Raw genomic sequence first — 19,677 nt, 5'->3', positions numbered from 1 at the left:
TGGATGGTTACCAGAGATAGTGGTCAAGGCTGGCTTACAGCGGCTGCCTCCTGGGCCGGCTGCTGTCCGCAAGAGGGTCGGTTCCCGGGCAGCTTGCCGCAGGCTGTGGGTCAGAGTTCTACCTTTGTTTATGGTCTGGCCGTGACTGGATATTCAGTCTCTCCATTTTTCAATGTAGCTAACGAGGTGATGTCTTCCCAAAGCTTGAAGGGAGTCCAGACGGTTCCCAATTCAGTGAAAGCGTTAAAATATCCTGAAAATCTTTTTAGACGGAGAGTACCCCTCAAATCCAGTCAAGCAGAGTGGGGCTATATTCCATCCTAATGGAAAAGGAGCTTCTCTGATGGGTTGTACGTCATCCCCATAACAAAAAGACAGAAGTCTGCAGAGGACCCAGACGCAGGAGAACAAAAGATGGGTGCAATGGCTCCACGAGGGTCCAAAGGTAACGGAGCCAAAGAAGAGACATAACTGGGAGCCCGGAGAGAGGGGAGGGCGCTCAAGGCCACCCAGCTCCCATCATGCAGATCCCACAATCTCCAAGCGAATCTCGAGTCATGATGTGACCTTTAAATGTAATTTAGTTTTGGAGAGAGTGGACAGGAGTATCTGAGCTACTGAAAACAAACAACGCGCACTCACACAAATGGCTGAAGCGGCTCCATGCTGGCACTGGGAGATTGGCCGCCTTACGTGAAGGGATAGAGCCAGGTTTCCCATCACGGCCCCTTGGAAGCCCAGCCTTGGAGGCTTCAGGTCCAGGTCTTTGTAAATTCTTGAGGAAATTGTGAGAGTCAGAAAGATGCCGGGGAATGTGGGAGGAGTTGTAAGAGAAAGGGAAAGCAGTGATTAAGGGGGGGGTGGGACAGTTTGATTTATGGTTTATGAGTAGAGATTTAAAGAGCTAGATAGGATTTCCCTGAATTGTACAAAGACTAATTATCAAGGCTAACGACAGAGATGAATGCCTGTAAATATCTTTCTGGGCAAACGCATCAAAGGTGATTAAACTCTGCTGGAATTAGGGACAATGGGACAGTGTTAAGAAAAGAAGAAGAAGTTCTTAAGATAGATGGGTTTTCTCTAAAGCCACCATGTTCCCTTCACAATGCATCCTGCCTGCTGCAGTGATGCTTGGACATTTTGCCTCCTTTTGTTCTTGCGATGTTTTTCCTCATTGGTGAAAACGTATGTGCCCGTTTGGGATTCACTGGGGACCAGGAGCTGATGCAGGAAGGAAGGCTCCCAAGGGTGCTTCTGTTTCTGAGACACTGAGTAACTCAGTGTCTTAGACAACGTGTAAAATAAGAGGAGAGAACGCAAGACACTGTCTAGAGGAAGGGCAGGCAGGCTCGATACCCCGAGTAGTAGAGATTCGCTCAGGGCTCACTTAATCCTGGGGACTCCAGGGACGAACTGAGCAAACTCCACGTGGGCAAGTTTGTGCTTTGAGGGTCCTTCTTAGAGGCGAGCACAACAGTTCTGGATAACGGGCAAGGCTGCAGAGATCCGGTTTTGCTATTATTCAGGCGCTAGTTTGAATCTCAAGCATTATAAGGCCCAAAAGAAAGCATGGGGGTGAGGCCCCTCCACCCCCATCTCCGGGAGCATCGCTGACTAACGCCGTCCCAGGAAGGATGCCACCCGCTAGCGCTGGCGATGAAGGTGAAGAGGCGGCTCCAGGAAAGTGGGGGCTTTCTACCAGACGGCACTTTCGTAAGCGACTTTGGTCCCGTGCCCACACAGCGGGAGCTCGAATGAGTGATCTCAGTTTGGGCCATACCCAATTTACCGCTTGCTCTTGGGAATGCAGAGGTGTGTGAGCGTCAGGAAATGGAAAATCGGGGGATATGCCCGTCACAAATGTCCAGATCTGCTGTCACGCTTTTCCTTGAGGAAAAACATTGGAAAGATAAAGAATCCAGTCACCCGAGCTGTGGTAACACACTTCGTTGGATTTAATACGGTCTACGGTCAAGCTAGTGTAACTCTGCCTGCCTCTCGGTTTGAGGATGAAGGTTTGCTTCCGCCATGTCCATATGCCTTAAATCCACCGTGTCCGCTGAGCCGTCCTTGAGACACGGAGAAGAGCTGCTGCAGCTCGTTTCCTAGCGTCGCCCACGAGCTCATCATGTCCACCAGTCCTCAGATATGAACTCATTTGAAAGGTGCCCTGGGGATTCGACAACAACACGTGTTACTAGACGACATTTTTAAGACACAGAATCAGAATGTTTCACAGAAAGTGCAGTTAATAGTCCTCTGGGTATAAATTAGTTTGGGCGCATATTGTAATATATAATATGGGCGCCCCAATAATTCTTCTCAGGACAGCTATGAATTTGTCAGCTTTTTATTTACTGGGTTGTTTTTATGATTTGGCACTTATCTAGTTCAGCAACTAGAATGAAACCTTCAAGGCAAGAATATATATTAATAATCACAGTTAGGTCTAGAAAAAATTAAAGCCAAGTGAAAACAAATGGTTCCATCCCTAGAAGAAAATGTACTTCTTTGTTGTCAAGTTCGTGCAGAGTCATTAAGGGTTATAGATTGTATGCAGCCTTCCCCGCACTCTGTTTCTGTAGAAAACACAAGAGGGAAAGAAACAGTCAGAGCCCCGCCGCACAACCTACGAGGTGACACGACACAACCTACGATTGTTTCTTTGAGATAAAAATTGACTGTCAGCTCAATACTGTTCTGACAAAGAGTTTGGGCTGGTTTTGCCTGACCACTCACCAGAACCAGAATCTGGACATTGGTTTTTTCCTTAGTGCCTAACATCTGAAAGCATTTTAATTTTTTAAATTGAAGAACAGTTGATTTGCAGTGCTGTGTTAATCTCTGCTGTACAGCAAAGTGGCTCAGTTACGTATACATTCTTTTTTTATATTCTTTTCCGTTATGGTTTATCCCAGGAGATTGGCTATAGTTCCCTGTGCTCTGCATTAGGACCTTGTTGTTTATCCATTCTAAATGTAGTAGGTTGCATCTACCAACCCCAGACTCCATGATATCGTAAAGCCAATCTGTAAGGAACCAAAGCCGGTGCTTCGTAATTTTATGACTACCTTCGGAATTGTCCCGCTGACGACAGCAGTCTTGCAGGTTTCCTTGGATGCCAGGAGGCGCAGACAAAATGGCAATCTTCCACGTTGTAAGAGGGTCTGGAAGCGACTTGTCTGGATGCCCTGAAGAAGGCGGCTCTCTGGAACCCTGGCAGCCTCCTGCCTCCTGGAGAGGACTCAAGTCAGCCTGGAGAGGCCTCCTCAGTCTGGCAGATGTGCAGGTGAAGATCGTGTGTGCTCAGTGGGGAGTCTTTCTGCCACTTCTGCGCCCGGTAAACTGTTTCAGTCACTTGCCAGTAAGAAGGCTTTAAAAAAAAAAAAATTAAGTAGCTATAAAGCAGTACTCAGCACTGTAAGTACGTGGTACCCAAAGGCCCTGAGGAGAGGGACTGGGATCGGTGTGGCCAGCGTTTCCTCTTTGAGGAATATCTGGAAGCTCTCTTAGCACTGTCTGGAGGAGCCCGGAGGTGTGGCCTCGCTGGGCGCTCAGGTCAACTCCGCCGAAGCAAAAGGAGCAGCTCCTTCACGTGGGAACCAGGAAACGGTGCTTCTAATGGAAACCCTGGACAAGGACTTACCAGACCTGGATTTCATTCTGCTTCTGCCATCGAAGGCTGTGAGACCCTGGGCCACTCACTTCCCTTATCTGAGACTCAGTTTCTTTATGAATCAAGAGGTTTGGACTTGATCTCTTCTAACTCTTAAGCTTTACGATTCTGTGTCTTTGATATAAAAATCGACTCTCAGCTCAATACTATTCTGAGAAAGAGTTTGGGCTGGTTTTGCCTGACCACTTGCCAGAAGCAGAATCTGAACACGGGCGATCTGTGGGGTTCGTGTCCCTCTGGCCAGGCCCAAGGGCCGCGCGTGAGCAGGAAGCGGGCACGTGCCCTATGCCCCAGGCTGGGAAATTTGCAGACGTGCATATGGTCTCTTAGAAAACAAGGGGCTCATCACTATTAAGCCGGTCTCATTACAGAGTCATAAATTGGAAATTGCAGTGAAATTAGGTTGATTTCTGACTGACAAATTTTGGTTGCAGGGCGGAAAAGAAATAATCATTTTTAAAGCTGCAACAGCGGTTACATCATATTATATTTTAAAACCCTTTAGAGGAATTAATTAATTTTATCATTGTTACACTCTCCTTAATAGTGTTCCAAAATACCTGGCGGTGATTAATCATGATCAGAATTTTTATCAGTCATGATCTAATACATTTTTCCAAAAAGATTTTATTGCACATTAAAATTACTTCGTTTGAATTTTTTAATTGTAGATCTTAATCTTGTTTGAAAATATAATCTTTATCCATTCAGTGTCATGCAAAGTGAGTGCTTCTTCTCAAAAAAACATTTTCAAACTTTGCTTGGGTTCTTTTCTTTCTTTTTTGCTAAGCCGTATCATTTAATTTCATGTGGCTTTAATGAGTAATTGTTTTCAACAGTTTCTAAGGTTTCCGTCAGCAGTATTTCATTCCAGGATAAAAGGTAATGATCCATAAATTCTTAATGCCATATTTTTATAGCCAGTAAATTAGTCTTTAATGGATTCAATAAGTTCTGTGATGTATGTCATTAATTGTTAATGGTGTTTTAACTAGATAATTGTAACGAAGGGCTGTTTGTCATCATTGCTGTGAGTGACTGATCCCTGCTATCTGTTCCGCTTCATAGTGTGGCACTTACTTTATCTGGCTCTGCGTGCTGAGAGCAGATCAGGTTCCCAAAATGCACCAGCCAAACATCACATCCTAACACTCGTGTGTCGTGTGGCAGTGACACAGTTCTACAGCCTTCAGTCCCAATTTGCTTTTATCTTATGTATCAATCAGCTGTTGGTCCTACAATGCTGAGTAACAAACCACCCCAACCTCAGTGGCTTAAAGCAACAATCCTTTACACTCACCATGATGATTAGGCAGGCCCTGGTACCGAGTTGTTCAATCAAACACAAATCTGGGTGCTACCGTGAAGGCATTTTGTAGATACAGCTAACATCTACAATCGGCCAACTTTAAATAAAGGAGATTACCCTCGATAACTTGGTGGTCCTCGTCCCATCAGCTGAAGGCTATCAGAGCAAAGACTGAGTTTTCCTAGAGAAGAGGAATTCCACCTCCAGACGGCAGTATCGAGTCCTGTCTGAGTTTGCAGCCTCGCCAGCCCCACTCATGTGTATGCAGGCTGGGCGGGGACTGGCTGACCCTGTCTGGGTTCCACGGGGCCAGGCTTATCACCGCAGGTTGGGCCCTGTCTGTCCTCGTGGCCCTCAGGCTGCTCAGGGCGTGCTCTCCTTGGCAACGGTAGAGAAGCAGCAGATTTATCACCCAGGCTCACTTCAAGTCCCGCTTGCCTCTCATCTGCCCTCAGCCTCTGGCCAAAGCAAGTAAGTGATGGAGCCCTCAGTACAGGGCAGGGAAGTTCACCCCACTTCCGGGGGGAAGACAAAGTCCCGTGCAGAGGGTGAGGACAAAGGGGAGGCGAAGAGTCACCACCAGCAACCGTGCCTCCCACCTTCTCCTGAGCCCGACGAGGCTGGAGCCCCAGGGCCCTGGGAGACACATCTTTTGATGACTTCTGATGCGTGTACCCTGTCACTCACTCCGGGCCAGACAGAATCGGAGCCCGCGGGTCAAAGACCAGCCAAAGCTCCCACAAAGGCAGAGTCTCCTCTGAGAGCCTCAGCGGACGCCACCGGAGAGTGGCACAGAATTGTCACCTTCAAACCTCAGTTTTCATCACATTCCTGCTCTTTTCTCTTTGGCGCAATTTGCTTTTCTCTTTTTTTGGCAACTTTACACGGATTAGGCATTTATTTTCCAGCCTCATCAGCAGGCTTACTTTTGGGTTTTTTTTTGCAGCTGTAGAAATGCTACAGCTTCCCTCCTCTACCTGCATGTATGACCTTTCCCGATGGACAGTGTCTGGTGTTCCTACCCTGAGAAGGCGACAGCTATGTCTGCGAGGGGTCAGGGGGAGGGGCCCAAAGGACACAGGACAACAGCCATTGAGGGAAGGCCCAGAAAAGATGGGTGAGCATTGAAAAAGGGTTTCCAGCCAAGAGAAGAGTGTCTGCAAAAATCAGAGAAAATGATCATTGGTCGTAAATGATAACTCCTTCTGTATAAGCAAGGCTGGCTCAATGATACGTGGTCCAAATGCTTAAGCATGGTTATGGATCCTTTGGTAGTCTGTCTAATCTACCAAAAACTGCACTAAAACATCCTCTCACCAGAAAAAAAAAATTGTGTGTGCGTGCACACACACACACACAACCACATACTTCCTAAAACCTGCAACATCGTAGCATACAATGAGAGGACCTACAGTTTCAGGGAGTTCGTGGGCCCATCTCTGGATTAGAAGGCTCTTTGGGGCCCACATTCGCAGCATAGTTGGTCATAGTTGAACATGTGGGATTAAGGACAGGGAAGGATCAAGGATGGCTCAGTTCTCTAATTTGGTTGATTGCATGAGGGACAAGGGCATCACCTGTCCTGGGAGCGGAAGAGCAGCCCCTGGGGGACAAGACGGCAGCTGGGCAGGCAGCGCTCACCGTACCCAGAGGCAGCAGCCCATCCAGGCTGGCTTACGGAAGAGAGTCAAGGTTTCACAGTAAAACGTAGGAACCGCAACCGTAGACATGGTTGGAAGTGTTAGGGCCATAGCTCTGGGGCCTGGAAATGGAGAGGGAAGGGACGGCCGGGGCCACGTGCCAGCCCGGTGAGAAGATCACAGAACAAGCGGCCGTGGATTTAGCAGGGAGATCATCATTTTTAAAATGAAACAACTAAAGCCCTGCGGGGGTGCTTGGTCCGCTTGCCTGCCATGTCTGATCTCTTGGGACATGTCAGAACTGACCTGAGGGCAGCAGCTTTGGGTCCAGTTGAGGACGCACATCGGTGTCGCTTGCAGCGGGTGACTCTGTCATTTGCAAAGGGCCCCAGGTGCTTCTGGTCAGTCCCCCACACACGCCTCTGCCCTGTGGAGCATCCCTGGTCTTTCAGAGGGTGAAATTCCCACAACTTAAAATTCAAGACACACTAGCAGTTCCATGAAGTATTCTTTCCTTGAAATTCAGGAGAATCGGACATGGCTTCCACTTCCTAAAAGATGTCTCTTCTTTGCCACCCATGAACACGGTACTGTGCGGGCCAGGTGATGCCGTCTGGGGAACTGCAGGCAGTCTCTGCCTGGAGGCAGGGTCCCAACATCTGCAGCCCCCGAGCGGGGATCACAAACCAAAAGGATGACCGGGGCTCAGCCAGCCAAGCCTGCATCTCATTACTTCTAAGACGCTTTTTCTTTTTTTTTTTACATCTGAGTCCACATGAAAACCAGACACACTCTATGATCCATAGTGTGTCGTAATCTATTTTTCTGTTCATAAAGGTACATAATCTATTGTGTCCTACAGTCTAAAGGCGTCTTAGACTGAAATGCAGTCAGGGTGAAGGAGGGCCAACTCAAGGTCCTAGGGAGTGACGGGGCTTGCGATGGATTCAAATTCAGAAAAATACGTTTTCTAACATTTCAAAGGCTAAACAAGACTGCCCTGGATCAGGATTTGGTCTCTATAATTGGCCCATCACCCTGGCCTGGGCCACATCACTCTGTGACTGATGTATGTAGGGGGTGGAGCCCCCACCAGAGCAGGGCGGGGACCCGAGGCCCAGGCCCAAGCCCCGAGCTCCCAGGGATGCGGCCCCTTGTGCAGCAGGACAAAGGGAACTGCAGAGCGACCTGGGGGAGGATGTCGGCGTTTACCTGGGACGTTTGCGGATTACTCTGGAGCTCAGAGCTGAGCATCTGGGCAGCTCCCTGCCGCTGAAGCCACCCAGCCATCAGCCCTCCCGGGACGGCAGCCTCAGGGTCACATTTGTGCTCAGCTCTGCCCCGTCACAGGCATGTTAGCCTCACAACGACTGCAGACGCCCCTCTGCCTTCCGCCTGCCTGCGTCCACGGGGGCGCTCCACGCCCCCCACCCCCTGCAAGAGCCCAGGTGGGCTCACCTGCGAAAACACGGGTTTCTGGCAGCAGAGCAAACACAGACTCCCACCTCACCCCCACGTACTCTATACTATTCACTTGGTCTGTTCGGGCTGATGTAACAAAACACCGTAGACCACGTGGCTTAAACAACCTTTGCTGCTCACAGTTCTGGAGGCTGGGAGTCCAAGATCAAGGGGCCAGTACATTCAGTTCCTGGTGAGAACCTCTTCCGGGCTTGCAGACACCACCTTCTCGCTGTGTCCCTCACAGCCTTCTCTCCAGTGTGTGCAGAGAGAGATCTTCTTTCTCTTCTAAGGGCACAAATCTCGTCATGGGGGCATCACTCTCACGACCTCATCTAAACCTGATCACCTCTCAAAGCCTCCAGATACCGTCTGGAGTTTAGAGCTGCACTCTACACATTTTAGGGGAACACGGATGTTCAGCCGTCGCAGAGATGATCCAGCAGCACCGGTTCCCCATCGTGAGACTCTCACTGACGCCCGGAGACAGGTGATGCTGCCCTGCTACCACCTGGCACTCAGAGGCAGCCCTACATAAGTTCTTCTGTCCAGAGAGTTGGAGATTGGGGAACAAAATGCTTCAGCCAATGAGAGACAGCCAGTGTGCTATGATCACTGACGTTGGTGAAGAGACATGCTGTTACATGTTCATGCTAGTATCTATAAAGTGTCTCCTATGATCACTGATGTTGGCGAAGATACATGCTGTTACATGTTCAGGCTAATATCTATAAAGTGTGTCCTATGATCACTGACGTTGGCGAAGATACATGCTGTTACATGTTCATGCTAATATCTATAAAGTGTCTCCAAGCACAGCAGTTCCTACGTCTGTGAAAGGCAGCTTATTGCAATGGCAACATGAAAATGGTTCTCATGCAGGATCTACTTAGTGCTGGCAAAACAAAGGGACCATGAGAGCTTACAGACACCGTATAACTCAGACAGCAATGAAAAGTAGTATAGTCCAAATCATAACAGATTCCATAAAGATAGCATCACATCTAGAAAAGTAACCTCATGATATTGTATGTAATAATAACAACAACAACATGAATCAATGGAAAGAGACTCTGACGACACAATAGAATAAGTACAAACCACATCGACACTATTATCTCCAGTTAAAAATGCGCACCAACTTCCTTACATGTATAGGTTCATCATGAGATCAAATATAATCACTGCAGCCATTAAGAAACCGTGGGGGTCAAAACTAATCAAGAAGAACAATAAAGTTCATTCAGCACACTGGTACCTGCTTGGGGCAGCCAGTACATTAGATTCAGGCCCTCGCAGATTAATAACAGCTGATTACTGCCATCGAAGAGATAACATCTTAATGAGTGAGATAGCCTAAGAAAAATAATTAAGTGTTTGAACAATTTGTTGATCGCTAGGTCACTGTTCATCTCCGAATATTTTCTCTTCCTTAGTTTTTTAAAAAATTTATTTTTAACGTACATTTGGTAAAACTCACTCTTCTGGGCATAAAGATATGTGCGTCTTGACCAATGTCTGGAGCCCTTGGAGTCACAGCCACAATCAAGATACAGAAAGGCTTCATCACCCTCAAAATTGTCTTGAGCTACAGCTTTGAGGTCACAACCTCACCTCACCCTTCCTCCCTGGCAGGTATTGATCTATCCTCCATCCCCATCGCTTTCCCTTTTTCTGAGTGAAGGGAATAGTACAACATGCAACCTTTTGAGACTGACTGCTTTCATCCCCTCGAAGCTCTTGAGATCCATTCACGTTGTCTGGTCCATTTGTGCTCTTTAGGGCTCCCTTGTATGTGAAATCACACTTTGTTACCCGTTCCCCAGATGGAGACCATCTGGGTGGTTTCTACTATTTGGCAATTATGAGTAGAGCTACTGTAAACATTAGTGTATAGGTCCTTATGTAAAATGTATGTTTTCATTTCACTTGGATAAATACCCAGGAGTGGGCCTGCTGGGTCACATGGTGAGTGGGCGTTTAAGGTAATTAGAACCTGCTGAGCCATTTTCCAACTGGGCTGAACCATCTTACATTCCCACCAGCAACGTATGAGAGTTCCAGTTGCTCTGCATCCCCACCAACCTTGATATCGTCGGAGAGATTCTAATAAAGAAACTTTTGTGGTTCAAAGGACAATGCCAAGAAAGTGAAAAGATAACCTACAGAATGGAAGAAAAGATTTTCAAATTATATATCTGATAAGGGTCTAGTGACCAAATATGTAAAGTGCTCTTGTAACGCAACAATAAAAAGACAAATAACCTAATTAAAGAATGAGCAAAGGATCTGAATAGAATTTCTCCAAAGAAGACATACAAATGACCAATAAGCACCTGGAGACATACTCAACATCATTAGTCATCAGAGAAATGCAAATCAAATCCACAATGAAATACCACTCCCATCCTCTAGGTGGGTATAAAAAAAAAGCCAGGTAATAACAAGTGTTGACGAAGATGTGGGGAAACTGGAAACTTAATATTTCACTGGTGAGAATGGAAAGTATTGCAGCCACTCTGGAAAACGGTTCCTCAGGAATATCCCATAAGTTTTAGTATGTTGTGTTTTTGTTTTCATTCTTCTCAAAGTATTTCCTAATTTCCCTTATGATTTCTTCTTTGGTTGATTATTTAGGTGAGTGTCGATTAGTTTCCACATGTTTGTGAATCCCCAGATTTCCTTCTGATACTGATGTCTAGTTTCATTCCGTTGTGATCAGAAAACATACTCTTTATGATTTTAATCCTTTTAAATGTATTGAGACTTTATTGAAATCTATGGCCAAACATATTGTATGTACTGGAGAATGTTCCATGTTCACTTGAGAAGAATGTCTGTCCGGCCATTGTTGGGTGCAGTGTTCCATAGATGTTGGGTAAGTCTGGTTGGCTTATAGTATTGTTCAGGTCTATTATTTCTTTATCAATCTTTTGTCCAGTTGTTCTATCCATTATTGAAAGTGGGGAGTTGTAATCTCTGACTATTATTGTTAACTTTTTTCTCTTCAGTTCTATCAGCTACTGCTTCCTTTAATTTATTCTCTTGTTTTTGGTGCATATTATTTATATCTTCTTGATAGATTGACACTTCTATCATTATAAAGTATCCTACTTTGCATCTAGTAACAACTTTATCTTACACCCTATTTTGTCTGATAGTAGTGTAACCACTCCACTGCTTTTTTGGTTACTGTTTCCATGGTGTACCTTTTTCTGTCCTTTTAGTTTCAGCTTACTTGTGTCTTTGGATATAAAGTATATCTCTTGCAAACAGCACAGAGTTGGATCATGTTATTTTTGTCTATTCTGCTGATCTCTGCCTTTTGACTAGAGTGTTTAATCCATTCATATTTTATGTAATTCCTGATGAGGTAGGATTTACATCTTCCATCACCACAGATTTATAATTGTTTATGCTATTTTCTTTTAAACCAGATAGGAAAAAAAGAGTTAAAAACATGCTCTTATAGTCTTTTATATTTATCTATGTAGCTACCTTTACTGGTGTTTTTATGCCGTTGTGTGTATTTGAGTTGCATCTAAAATCCTTGCATTTTAGTCCAAAGAACTCTAGTATTTCTTGTAGGGCCGGTCTGCTAGCAACAAACTCTCTTGGTGTTTGTTTATCTCTCCTTCATTTTAAAGGATAGTTTTGTGGTATATAGAATTCTTGGTTGACCAGGGTTTTTCTATCAGCAGTTTGGAAATGTCCTCCCACTGCCTTCTGTCTCCATGGTTTCTGATGAGAAACCAGCTGTTACCTTAGGCAGAGTCCTTCTGTGTGATGAGTCACTGCTACCTTCCTGCTGTCACGGTTCTCTGTCTTTCTGCAGGGTGTGTATCGGTGTGTGAATCTCTTTGAGTTTATCTTACTTGGAATTTGATGAGCTCCTTGGATGTATAGATTAATGTCTTCATTCTGTTTGGGAAGGTTTCTGCCATTATTTCTTCACATGTTCTCTCTGCCCCTTTCCATTTCTTCCCTCGTTCTGAGACTTGCGTTATGTACATGTTAGTGGCCTCTGTGAGGTTTTTGAGGCTGTCTTTATTTTTCTTCATTCTCTCTGCTCTGTTTCTCAGAATGCATAATCTCAATTGATACATCTTTGAGTTCATTGGCTGTTTTCCCTGCTCAAATCTACTGTTAAGCATTTCTAATGAATTTTTAAATTTTAATTATTGTAGTTTTCAACTCCAGAATTTCTATTTGGTTCTTTTTTTTTTTTTTTAGTAATTTCTCCCTCTATGATATTTTCTATTGGGTGAGACACTGTCCTCATACTTCTCTTTAGTCCACTGAACATTTTTTTGCTGTTGTTTTTTGCGGTACACGGGCCTCTCAGTGTTGTGGCCTCTCCCGTTGTGGAGCACAGGCTCCGGACGTGCAGGCTCAGCGGCCATGGCTCACGGGCCCAGCCGCTCTGCAGCATGTGGGATCTTCCCGGACCGGGGCACGAACCCGTGTCCCCTGCATCGGCAGGCGGACTCTCAACCACTGCGCCACCAGGGAAGCCCTGAACATATTTTAAATAGCTGGTCTAAAGCCTTGGAAAGTCCAGTGTCTGGGCTTCCTCAGGGACAGCTTCTATTGATTACTTTTCCCCCTGTTTATTAACCATACTTTCTAGTTTTTCTGCACGTCTCATAATTTTTTGTTGAAAACTGGACATTTTATGTAATACAACACGTCAACTCTGGGAATCAGATTCTCTCCCCTCAGCGTTTGTTGATGTTGCCGTTTGTTTAGTAAATTCCCTGAACTAATTCTGTCAAGTCCACGTTTTATGTCATGTGTGACCACTGAGGTCTTTGCTCAGTTCGCTCAGTGGTCAGCTCACCATTAGACAAAAGTTTCCTTAGATGCCTGGAATCCGTGCGTCTCCATGTCTTTGCTGAGGGGCCAGGCTGAGTGTTCTCACTGTTCTAGTCAGGGTTCAGTCTCTCACCTGTGTTTAGCTAGGTGCAGTTCTTATTTTCAGGTTAATTTTTCCAACTGTAGGTTTGTTCATTCCTTCAGTCCAGAAGCATTTTTGGAAGCTTTTGTTTCTTTTAAAAGGTTTGCCCAAAGAACCTTAAATAGCTTAGATCGTACAGAAAATGGACATAATGTCATAATCTTCAATATGAGTTATTATTTTCTCAGTGGAATAAGGACTTTAAGACAGGGGACAAGACCCCTTAGTCATCCCTTGAGTCCAGGTTGTACGTGGCTCACAGTGGTCGACACAGGCATCCCAGTATTCAAGGAACATGTGTGGGCACATGTGCCACCACTGGGGGGCCGAGGCCTCTGTCATTTCTGTCACCAAGGTGCCCACACAGCACTGAGCTGGTGGGATGCTGTCAGTGGAAGTTTCAACGGTGACGGCAGGACATTGGATTTCTGTGCCCAGAGCTTTCCAGTTCGTTCGCAGCCTGAAATACCCATGTAGACTCGGCCCTGGATGCGGACTGATTCATTCTTGTGACACATGCAAGGTTTGAGAGGGTTTCCTCTGGCGTGTAGTCAGAGCTGCGGTTCATCTTGTGGAAATCACTTGGTAAGTCAGCCGGATCGCATGGCTCGTTTTCTCTCTGAAAGTTTTGATATGAGAGAATTTGTTGCCAAATCTGAGACTCACCCGTATTCAGATGCACACAGGGAAGCGGAGCCCTCAAGAGGCAAACCCACCCATGCACCCCGCTCCGTGTCTTTGCCTCGTTCATTCCTCGGGGCCAGGCGTCAGGGGGCTAGAGCAGCGTCAGAGCTCGTGGGCCACCAGCTCCGTCCCTGAGGGAGAGGAGCTCTCCGCCCCAGGCTCAGGGTACACGGAGCAGAGCAGTGATGGGACACCAGGAGTTTATGGCAAAGCGGGACAAAGCAAACAAACAAATCTATACATAGGTTTTAAAGAACCTTCACAGGAGCGACAGGCAGGCTCCAGCCAGCAGCAGAGCTTCAGGCCCAGCCTCGCATCATTTGACTCCCTGCAGAGGGCTGTCTCCTTGGTGGAGGTTCAAAGTCCTGAGCTCTAATTACCAGCGCAATTAGAATAGCAACATGTTCCCACCGCGGAGGGCAGCCGGTGCCCCTGGGAGAAAGCTGGTCCTGAGCTCCCGGGAGCCGCGGGGAGGAAGGCGCCCCAGGCCCCGCCGCCAGCCCAGCCTTCAGCTGGTCGTCCACAGCTTAGAATGTGCTAACGAGGGTCATTATTTTTAGCCACGGCGGTCAGACTCGTGCACGGCTTGGGGAAGGGACTTGTTTACACAGGGTCCTCAGAACAGCCAGAGAGCAGCCCCTTCATGGGGGGGCAGGACCCTCCCTGCTTCATTTCTGTTTCTCCCACATACCCACCCCTTTCGGCATTTGGAATCTGGAGGGGGAAAGGGGAGCGTGATTAGGGAACAGTCAGCTTGGGCGGAAGCAGGTCCCCGTCTGGCGCCGGGGGCCCAGGTGGGCCTTAGTCGGCTAAAGTCGGATGCCCAGAGCCCACGAGGATGCTGAGACCAGCGCATGGCGACACCTGCACCCTGCGTCCCGGGCGTCCTGACGTCCAGAGCGGTGTGGAGCCCGGGTTCTGGGGTCCGATGGGCACTCCCTAGCACTCAGGGCAGACCCTTGCCCCTCTCTGTGCCTGTCTCCTCAACGGGAAGCACCAGCGGTGACCGTGCCCACCTGGCAGTAGTGCCGCCCCCGGGTGCCCGCAGCCCCGCCCCCAGCTGCAGGCAGAGAGCTGGTTGTTGTCTGAGCCGCCTCTGTGTGCACTGGTGCCCGTGCTGAGCATCTCCTGCGACTCCCGTAACCAAGTCTACGGCACGGGGGCTGGTCCCTGCCCTGGCGGGGGGGGGGGGGGGGGGGCAGTGATCCCTGCGTCCTGATGAGGGAGGAGACGCAGAGAAGGAGCTGCCTGCAAGAGGAATTCGGCGGATAAAAGTAACAAGACACGGCGATCCCTGAAAGTAGGAGGTTAGAGGCAGGCGAGTAGGAAAGCTCTGGGGGGTCCAGCTGGGTCAGAGCCGGCTCTTGGGACCTGCCGGCATGGCTCCATGGCGTCTACGTGGGTGTCCAGAGGGCAGGTGGACGTCCCAGGGGCCCGCAGCACAGGGCGTCGCTCTCACGGGGTAGCGGCATCCACGTGGGTAATTGCACCAAGAGCACGGCGGGCGGCCTCGGGGTCTGTGGAGGGGGGAGATCCGGGGTGGGCACTCAGCCCTGAGGGCGAAGGGGCTGTGACAGCCAGGGCGTGGGGGGAGAAGTGGCCACCCAGGAGGCACCCACCCGGGGGAGCCAGGAGGCCAGCGCCCCAGAGCCCTGGGGAGAAGGAGAGGGTCGGCAGCGGACCGGTGAGGCCCGGTGGGGATGGAGGAAGCAGCGTGCGTGGCTGGCAGGGGAGAGTAGACGGTGAGCACAGGGAAGGAAGAGGAAGGACGGGGGCCGGGGCTGAGGGCTTTACAGAGCAGCCCGGGAGAGCTAGGAGGACCAAGGGGAAGGCGGCCTGGGCCCAGTGGCTGTTCCCGTGGGGTGCGCCTTCTCTTCAAGGGCTCCTAGGCTTCACGAAAGAAGAAGTCGTTTCATGTTGGGTAGAAACAGCCTAACATGGCTTCTCCCACACGTTCTGGCAGAGAAGGCAATGCTCCGACTTGAAAGCCATAAACCACAGTGACTCAGAGTCCCGGCTCCAGAGCCAACCTCCAGGAAGGTGCGGTCAGAGGCACTGAAACTTGCCAGCTGGGTGACACCAGCCAAAGCCCTCACTTCTCGGAACCTCTCAGAACCTCAGCAGGCACACCCAGGTGGGCGCAGGAGTCCTGGGGACGCCAGTGCCTTGAAGGCAGAAACTAATTCTAGGATGTCGGGATTCGTCTTCCTAAGCCTACATTTTAAATAATATAAAAATTACATCCCCAAAGCCAGACAGGCATATAAAAAGGTAATTCCCATAGATGCATTTGCTGGATTTAAAACTGAAAGCTGGACAGTTTCAGACAGGAAAGAGCTGGCTTTCACGTGGGAATCTTTGGACAAATCCCCACTGATCACGAGGTACAGGGCTGGCACGAGATTGCTGACTGCCCTGGGGCTGACCAGGGCCCCTCATCCCATCCGCTGGGTCATTCAAGAGCTCTGGACCCTCAAGCGCACAGGAGGATCACTGAAGGCTCTGGGAGAACCTCGGGACGCAGGCTGAGCCACACCGACCAACCGGCTTCATGCTGCCGCCCCGCCGGAAACCCCGCCACACACCCTGTGGTTAACATCCAAGTGCAGGTGTCCGCTTTGACGGCCTTTGACAGAGGCAGACAAAAGCATTCGAAAGCTCATGTCCCATTCTGCAAGGAAAAGAATGAAAAAGGAGAGAAGATGGCATATGTGAGATGCAGTTTGGGGCCAAGGTGAGCAAATACTGCAAACATAATAAAATCCATTAACATCCCTCCCCCGTGCCCCCTCCACCCCGCTAATCACCTGTGAGGGGCTGCGCCACGGCCAGGCTGCTCTTGCTACGCTAACTGATCTGTCCAAGTGGCCACCATCGTTATTATAGGGTTTTCCTTCTTAACTGGTTAAATCCAGAGCTGCCATTAGGGCTTGTTTTTTATTTCCACCACTCACGGATGCCTTATTTAAAAACGCACCCGTTCTGACCCCACGTCAGCCCGGCGCTCAGAAATCTTCAGCTTCTCTGGACAGCGGCCTGTGGGACACTGTCTGGCAAACAGCCATCTAGAGAGACGTCCTCCTTCAAGCAGGAGGGGATAGGTCACCTCCGTCTAGGGCATCGCTCTGAAAGGGTCAAGTCACTCTCGCAGGGCTGCACCCCGTGCCTCTGGGGTGAGTGTGAAGTCCAGCCCGCACAGTGTCTGATCCAGGCCACGTCCCATCCACAGACTCAGGAGTCACTGGGCCTGGGCTTTCCCATAAAGACAGGGGAGCCAAAGCTGCCTGGTCCACCTCTGTTACCTGAAGGGCACCTCTTCTCTCCAGGCGTGAACGTCCTGGGGCCTTTTTGGTGAGTTCCGGACAGCAGGGCTGGGGCTGCAGCCCCACGGAAAGGACCAGGCGGTGACTGGAGGCCCTGGGGCCCCAGACTCGGGGGTCACGCTCCCGAGGGAGGGCTGGGGGCCACGTCCCCTTCCTGCAGGGGCTCGCCCGGGAGGGGCTAGTGAGTGGCGACAGCTTTCCGACACCGCATCCTCGGCGTCCCCTGAAACGCCGACCTTTTCGGACCAACGCTGAGCGGCCCCGTCCCCTGCGGGAGTGGCTAGCTCTCGGGTCCCTCTGCCGTTGGATGCGCTCCGAGGGCCAGGCCTGGTGTCTGATCGGTCCTTTCAGCGAGCTGCTTGCAGCTGACGGCGGAAAGTGCAGGTTTGGCTGCCCTGACGGCTCCGGTAATGGCTGTGATTACACCCTGTGTGCATCTTCTTCCCGTGCCAGCCTTTCAGCCGAGGCACGCATTATGCCTGGATGCGACTCAAAGAGCGGCTTAATACCAGGTTCTCTGGGGCTGTAATAAGCGGTTCAGGAGCGGGCAGATCAGCCGTGGCAATATTTCTGTTCAGTCCCCGGGTTAAAGCGTGTCAGTCGCATCCGTGGGCACTTTTTGAGTTAAAGCTCAATGTACGCACCTGCCTATATCAATGGGGTGAGAATAAAAATAAACAAATCCTTTCACTCAGCCCAGCACGAGCAAACCCATATGGGGCCACCAGGCAGCTCAGGAAACACACTTGTAGGAGCAGAAGGGGGAAAAGATCGAAAACCTGCATGTGCGGTCGCCCCCGAAGCTCTCCTGCACACCAAATGGGACATCTGTGCCAGCTTGTTGTATATATATTTTTTCTTGAACGTTCCTGTGTCCACTGAGACCGTCTGTTTTTATTATTTGGGGATGAGGTGGGAAACCTCAGCTAATTTGGCCTGTGCGCCCCTGCACCTTCAGCTAAAGAGACCCTTGATCGCCAAGCAAGTGTGAACCTTCTCCCACCGCTGGGCTGTGTCCTCGTGTGGAGAGCTCCCGTCTCAGCCTTTTCCTGGTCTGCACGCCCAGTATGGTCTGGAGGCAATGCCACTTTCCCAGAACACACGCGTCCCCGCAGTGTGGACTCGGGTCAGCCGTGTCACACACTCAAAGGGGGTCTGGTGCTCACTGTCTGGCCTCCCCGGTCTCTGCTTTCTCATCAGCTTGGGGCTCCAGCTGGTGGGCGGCAGTGCGCTCCAGACGCAAGCCCCGAGCCCGGGGTCCTCAGGCCACCGCACTTCTGACCACTCGCTGTAAATCGCGGCGTCCCGTGACCTCTTCAGTGCAGTGACTCACAGAACTCAGGAGTGCTGTTCCTACCATTATCATTTCATTATCAAGGACATGAATCAGGACCGGCCAAAGGAAGAGGAGCCCTGGCGAGGTGTGGGTGGCCCCAGGGCCGTCTCCCGTGGAATTGGGGCATCACCCTCCTGGCACGTGGATGTGGTCTTGTCCAGAGTTTTGTGGGGTTTTTTGCGGTATGCGGGCCTCTCACTGTTGTGGCCTCTCCTGTTGCGGAGCACAGGCTCAGCGGCCATGGCGCACAGGCCCAGCCGCTCTGCGGCATATGGGAACCTCCTGGACGGGGCACAAACCCGTGTCCCCTGCATCGGCAGGCGGACTCCCAACCACTGCGCCGCCAGGGAAGCCCTTGTCCAGAGTTTTTACTGGGTCTCTACATAGGCACGATTGAACTCAACCGTCTGGAGGGTCTCAGCCACCCTCCTCTCGGAGAGGTCAGAGTTCGGGCTGACATCACGCGGTCAGCTTTGTGGGCATAGCCCCCCCCCCCCGAGTCACATCATCCTCATCCAGGGGCCAATGTGCGTAACAGAGACACTCGTGTCACCTCCCAGGCACCCGGGACAAAACCAGGCCAGTTCCTTACTGCACAACAATTACAGTAAGTTATGACGATTAAACGAGAAAATGCGTATCAAGTAGGAATCAGAGTGTCTACTACCTATGGTTTACATAGTAGACGCTTAATAAACGTCAGCTGGCGTCATCACCACCATCATTACATCATCACAGGCCCCGAGAGTCAAGGCCAGTCCAAACCCTACCATACCTGTGCTTAAGGTGCTAGCAAACTTTATAACAGGCTCCACCAGGTAAACTCTCTCTACAGCTATCTATAAATTATCATTTCTGCCTGCGCTAAGACACTTATCAACCCATTTGGTCTAAATTTTTAATGGCTTTTCAGATAAACTTCATTTGTCAGAATCTTGAACTGTATTTTATTTACGCTGTCTCTCACCTTTGAATTTTATGTGATACTCTAATGTATTTTAGGGGAAATTGATTAGTTAACTCTAAAAACCACAGGTAACTACTAAACACAAATCATTTTTATATTTGTGTGTCATTTTACCCTCCCAACCATAATCTGAAATTATATTATTATTCACATTTGTAAGTAATGATTCTGATGAGGCTTGGGAAGGTTATGTGACTACCCGAGGCCATAAAGCTGATAAGGGATGGAACATTCTAGAGAACCAACAGGAAGTCATTTGAGAGGAATAAGGACGAGGTGCAGCTTTGGGTTCAAAGTGTCAAGTGCTGGCTTGGGGAGGGA

The 19,677-nt window shown here is 49.3% G+C and overlaps 1 long non-coding RNA gene across 1 annotated transcript; it reads right to left on the bottom strand.

Moving 5' to 3' along the window:
- Positions 1-1,204: 1,204 nt before the first annotated feature.
- On the bottom strand, positions 1,205-12,395 carry LOC117202772 (uncharacterized). Its single transcript, XR_004485227.2, has 3 exons — positions 8,231-12,395; positions 3,075-3,376; positions 1,205-2,173 (listed from the first exon to the last, which is right to left on the bottom strand). It is a non-coding gene; the product is annotated as an uncharacterized LOC117202772 (long non-coding RNA).
- Positions 12,396-19,677: the final 7,282 nt, after the last annotated feature.

The sequence above is a fragment of the Orcinus orca genome, chromosome 18 (genome assembly GCF_937001465.1).
Source record: "Orcinus orca chromosome 18, mOrcOrc1.1, whole genome shotgun sequence".
In the NCBI taxonomy this organism is placed as follows: Eukaryota; Metazoa; Chordata; class Mammalia; order Artiodactyla; family Delphinidae; genus Orcinus; species Orcinus orca.
The sequence above is the reverse complement of the archived record's forward strand: the minus strand, read 5'-3'. Positions and strand labels throughout refer to the sequence as shown.